This window comes from Octopus bimaculoides, chromosome 2 (assembly GCF_001194135.2).
Source record: "Octopus bimaculoides isolate UCB-OBI-ISO-001 chromosome 2, ASM119413v2, whole genome shotgun sequence".
NCBI lineage: Eukaryota > Metazoa > Mollusca > Cephalopoda > Octopoda > Octopodidae > Octopus > Octopus bimaculoides.
The window spans coordinates 58,929,614-58,935,779 of NC_068982.1; positions in this window are offsets into that span (position 1 = coordinate 58,929,614).

The window sequence follows — 6,166 nt, forward strand, 5'->3', positions numbered from 1 at the left end:
ATATATATATATATATATATATATATATATATATATATATATATAGATAGATAAATAGATATCACGAAAGAAGTACGAACGAACAAGGAAATATGCAGTAAAATGAATATATTGTTCAAACGGTTGTGCACAAATCTGAACTCTTCATCAGTTGTCAATTGGAAACCATTGCAATTTCGGCGCAATCCACATTCAAACGCGCGCGCATACATGCATCCATAGGTTTATTTTTTTTTGTCGATCCTACTTTTTCTCTCATGTCTATAAATCTATCTCTCGCAATATAATCCTATACCCGCCGCCATTTTTCTCAGTCTATTTCTCTCTCTCTCTCTCTCACTTTCTCTCCCTTTATATCGTTTCTTTCTTTTACTTGCATTCTCTTTCTTTTTCTCCCGACATCTTTCTAACACTGTCTACGTCCTTATCTCTCTTTTCTGTCTAACCTAATTTTTCTCAGTTCTTTCCTTGCTTTCTGTCTTTCTCCTTTATTTCCCTCTATAAGTATCCCCTTATATTACTCTTCATCTTCCTTTATTATTTACATAACTTCTGTTCCTCACACACGTTTTTTTATTCCTTTCTCCTGCATTTTCTCAACGCCACCTCCTCACATAACTTTTTTCACTCGCCGTATTTCTTTCTTTATATCTTCTCTACATATTTATATAATTACAGTCACAAAAGCACAACATACTTTTGACACTCCGATGAAAACCAAGTTTCTCGACAAGAATTCATAGAACACCTTTATTATAGCAGAATATTAATTCCCTGAGCATGTCATTTTTCTCCCAATGTCGCCTTTTGCTAACTTCATCTGCCTCGCATCTCCAGTCCACTTACATCACTCTTCTGATGTCCACATCAGCATACCTCTATTCAGTGAGTTGGATAACACAAAAGATCTGCACCCATGCATGTCTTTCAGCAGGCCACCTTGCAGTAACTTTCGAAATAATAATCATACCTGATGCTTATTTGTATTTATTTATTTATTCATTTTGTCCATATAAACCTTTTTATTGTATATTTTATGCTACATAATGTCGTGTTTTTATCATTCTAAGAAAGTGTTCGGAGAGGGGGAAACAAAAGGAGTTAATAATATTCTGCAATTGTGATTTTTTCCCCTCCTCCTTTTCAGAATCATTTAATCAATTTATTATCATGTATTTTTTCTGTCCATTTCTTATATTTACTTTTTGGCGGAAGAAAAGCTAGTAAAATATAACTAACTTGTCAATGAACCCAAGACGTTTACTTATAGGAAATTCTGGATAAGCTATACTTATTAATTATAGAGCACTAGTACCTGTATATTGATTATTCTATCAGCCTGATAAACTCTTTATGCTTTTATTCATGTTTGTTTCCAATTGCCATATTCTTCGATCGTCTTTTGGGTGACATATTTATTTGTCTGCTGTTGTATATGCTTTGTTACACGAAACTACCACTGAATAATCCGGATTGCGGCGTAGATTCTATTATTTGAAATAAGTAAAATAGTTCTGGAGATCGAACCACTGGAAAGACGATGGACTCTGTCAAGATTCGCATGCATTCCATACAGACTTATATTCTGATGAACATTCCAGTCGATGAGGAAAGCTCTAGGTCACTTGATCTCCAAATAGCTAGACATGTCCCTCAAATTACACCCGAAATAAGTATATCCCGCAATAGAACATGTAGTGCTGAACCACTGAAACTACGGGACAGTCACGGTTGGAGTGCTTCTGATTTGGTGAGAAACAACACACTGCCACCCCATCACTACCACCACCAGCTCATCACCACCACAAACAGCAGCAGCTACAGCAACAGCGGTAAGAACGGCTGCAGCAGCAATAACATTAGGTACAAGAAAAACTAGAGGGACATTCACTCCTCGGAAGGCATTTTAAGAGAAATTGTTTTCTTTAGCACGAATCGTATTTTTTCAAACACCAAATGGTGGTGATGGTGGTGTGAGGAGGGTTGTGTATGTTTGTGTGTGGATGCATTTCTTTGTGCATTTATAGTCAAAGAAAGTTTTCAATAAGGAAATAGTTGTCAGCTTACTGTTGCTATGCGATATTATTATTAAATTAGGGTTAATATACTTAAATGCGGGGAATATCAAATATTCTTTTATTCTCTTATTTGTTCCAGTCATTTGACTGTGGCCATGCTGGAGTACCGCCTTTAGTCGAACAAATCGACCCCAGGACTTATTTTTTGTAAGCCTAGTACTTATTCTATCGGTCTCTTGCCGAACCGCTAGTTTACGGGGATGTAAACACACCAACATCGATTGTCAAGCGATGGTTGTGGTACAAACACAGACACATAAACACACACACACACACGCACATAATATACTCTCTTTTACTCTTTTACTTGTTTCAGTCATTTGACTGCGGCCATGCTGGAGCACCACCATTAGTCGAGAAAATCGACCCCAAGACTTATTCTTTGTAAGCCTAGTACTTATTCTATCGGTCTCTTTTTTGCCGAATCGCTAAGTTACGGGGACGTAAGTAAACCAGCATCGGTTGTCAAGCGATGGTGGGGGGACAAACACAGACACACAAACACACATACATATATATATATATATATATACATATATACGATGGGCTTCTTTCAGTTTCCGTCTACCAAATCCACTCACAAGGCTTTGGTCGGCCCGAGGCTATAATAGAAGACACTTGCCCAAGGTGCCATGCAGTGGGACTGAACCAGGAACCATGTGGTTGGTAAGCAAGCTATTTACCACGTTAGTGAGAAATAATTATGTGGTGGGATTTAAACAATATTTATTGATGGCTCATATAATTTTACTTACATTAGCAAGCACGGAAGATAATCCCTGACAAACCAGGATTCTTATTATGACATCGTCAGCGAAACATCAAATTCACCGTTCTGATATAATGAAGGAAAATCACCAACCAAAAATAAAAGCATTGAATTATTTTCTTTCTCTTAGATATAAAACTCACACACAAAGAGGTTCCAGCCATTACGTTTTTACTTTGTCATAACTAAACCGATAAGTTTTCCCTTTTTAAAGATAGCATAAAGTGATTTGGAAGAGAACTGGCTGCTATTTCTAGCAGGCCAAGCAACTGCGTAGATGCTATTTCGTTGGCTCATACGACGTCGCTCATTCTGGCTGCCTATACTCTTTATTGATTTCAATGGACTATTCCAGATACGGTGCTTAAGAGGGCTCTGTAATTTTCTCTCTTTCAGCTTCCTTTTAATGGTCCTCAAGCTATGACCTTTATCGCAGAGGGGAAATAATCTTTCGGTTTTGGGGAGAGAACACAAGTGTCCATTTCCTTTAGTAGCAGACATCAAACCAAAAATAGATGCAAACCTTTTACTATCGAATGACTTAAACAAAAATGTTAAACACTAAAAGTAAACCATAATTGAAGTGAAGGCAAAGAGTCAAGACGGAGATATACTAAACTTACCGAAATAAGCAACTTACAAATAAAAAAATATAAAGGAAGAATACTTCATATAACTCCAGAAACCAAACTATAATCGGGGAAAAAATCAATCTGAATTCTCCATTGGTCATTAGCTTTCTGTTAATTCAAGAATTTTTCAGGTGCTCCATAATTTTTGATCGGTTAATTTTACATAGTTTCGCTTAGTTCCTTGTCGAAGGATCTTACTGAGATTAACAGTTATAGTTATTATAAATAATTGGAATGGCAAAGAGGAAAGAACGTATTGGTGGATAACAAGGTAGATTAGCAGCCCTGAAAGAGGCACAGTACGTTTACCAAGTTACTATGGTTCTGTACTACTTTTTCCGCATGCTTTCATATGTATGGGGGCGCGCGCACGCGTGCATGCGTACGCATATGTGATTAGAAAGCTCGCCTTTGCAATCACTGGTTTCATGTTCAGTTCACCGTGTGGTACCTTGAATTAGATACTTCTACTTTAGCTCTAAGCCGACTAATGGATTGTGAATGAATTTCCTAGATGGGAACTGTGTGGAAGCCTATCGTATATGTGTGTGTGTATGTGTGTGTGTGTGTGTGTGTGTGTGTGTGTGTGTGTGTGTGTGTGTGTGCGTGTGTGTGTGTGTGTGTGTATGTGTGTGTGTGTATGTGTGTGTCTTTGTATCTGTGCTTGCTCACGCTCCTTCACCGCCTGATAGCTGGTGCTTGTTTGTGCCCTCTTAACTAAGGGTTCGGTGAAAGAGACGGATAAAAAAAGAAAACCAGATATTAAAATTCAGTTTCTCTCTCGTTAATTGGAACTTTTATCTGATGAAAACTCAGCAACGAAACCTTCCGGGGAAAAGTTGATGAATTTACACGAAGGCAATCCATCGGCTTGTATCAATGTGGAAAGTCCAATTGGAAAATAGTTCAATTTTTCGGTATTATTAATCGAACAATGTATAATATAGTATCTGAACTGAGTAAAAACTCTGCTTCGTAAAGAAAAAATCAGGAAGGCTACAAATAGTTTCTAAAGAGACAAATTGGGCAGTTGATAAGTTGAGTTATTAAACTTCGACATGCAAGTTCTATGGGTGTAAACGAAATCATACAAGAAAGAAGTTAGTGGCTTCAAAAGCTAAGAAGGGCAAATGGTTCAGCAACTCTGAGAAGTTCTGCAACGTGGAAGACGAGTTTTAGTCGTCTGACAAAAACACATTCTGCCAGTTTTCCAATTCAAGGCAGATACATGGTGCAACAAAATTAAATTATAGAGCTGGATTGTTTACAAGAAAGAGTTAAACATAAATAAACAAGGAGGAAATTTGGGTGACAGGTAGACCAGATCACATTTTTGTTGAAAATCATTTCAAGGACGCAAAGTACTATCAAATACTTGAAAAGTGTCTACAACTCACCTGATCCAAAGTAGAAGTTGATGAGATCCTTCTTTTTGAAAAACACGGAGCCGCATAGAAGAAAGTCACGGAATCAAATGTCTAAAAAAGAGTTGCTCAAATCCAATAAAACATACATGGGAACATTTTGATAACAGGATGCGGAGGAAGACCGTCAAAAATTACATTAATGACAGAGCTGAAAGAAACATTGACCGAGGGGTAGATTAACGTGTACCAAGCTGCCATTGATAATATAATCAAACCTAATCGGGTGGGCCTACAAGATACTGAATTCATCTTTCATTTATAATGAGAGTTTCATTACCTTGGCTATAAATAAATAAATAAATTAATTAATAATTAAATATATTATATATATATTTGTGTGTGTGATGTATATGCATATGTACTCGTATGTATATGTACTCGTATGCATATGTACTCGTATGCATATGTACTCGTATGCATATGTACTCGTATGCATATGTATGTATACGAGAATTCGCCCCCCAGGGCCAGACCGTCAATCGATAGTTCTACTGCAACGTTTTGAAGCGTTTGAGGGAGGACATTCGGTGAAAGCGACCGGAGCTATGGAACGCTAGGAATTGAATTCCTCACAACAACAATGTACCCTGTCATTGAGCTCTCCTCACTCATGAGTTTATCGCCAAAATCAACACGGTATCTCTTCTACATCTGCCCTATTCGCCAGATTTAGCACCTGCGGACTTCCATCTCTTTAAGATGAAAATGCAGCTCAAAGGTTGCCGTTTAAACACTATTTTCGAGATCCGGAGCGAATTGCAGAAGGTCCTCGACTCGCTTACGGAACACGACTTCCAGGCCGGATTCCAAACGCAGCAAGAACGCTGGGACCGGTGTATTGCTGCGCAGGGTGGCTGTTTGGGAGATGTTGATGTTAAAACTTATGTTTGATAAAAATTAACTTATTTACCTAACTAGTCCGGGAACTTTTTGATACCGTCTCATACGTATATATGAGCGCGTGGCCTGTGTGCGCGTATATGTGCGTGTGCGGTATATGTATGTATGTGTGTGTGTGTGTGTGTGTGTGTATGTGTGTGTGTGTGTATGTGTGTGCGAGCGTGTGCGTGTGTTTATAGCTAAGGAGCAACTGCAGCTTACTGGGCGAATAATGATTAAAACATTTAGATTTCTTGCGGCTTAACTTGAGCTAAATATTCCATATTTTTTTTTATGTAGTATATTTGAGATTCACTTCATTCCGTTCTTGAATTCAAACAGACATAAACTCATAACCTTTGATGCCTACTGAGTCGTTGT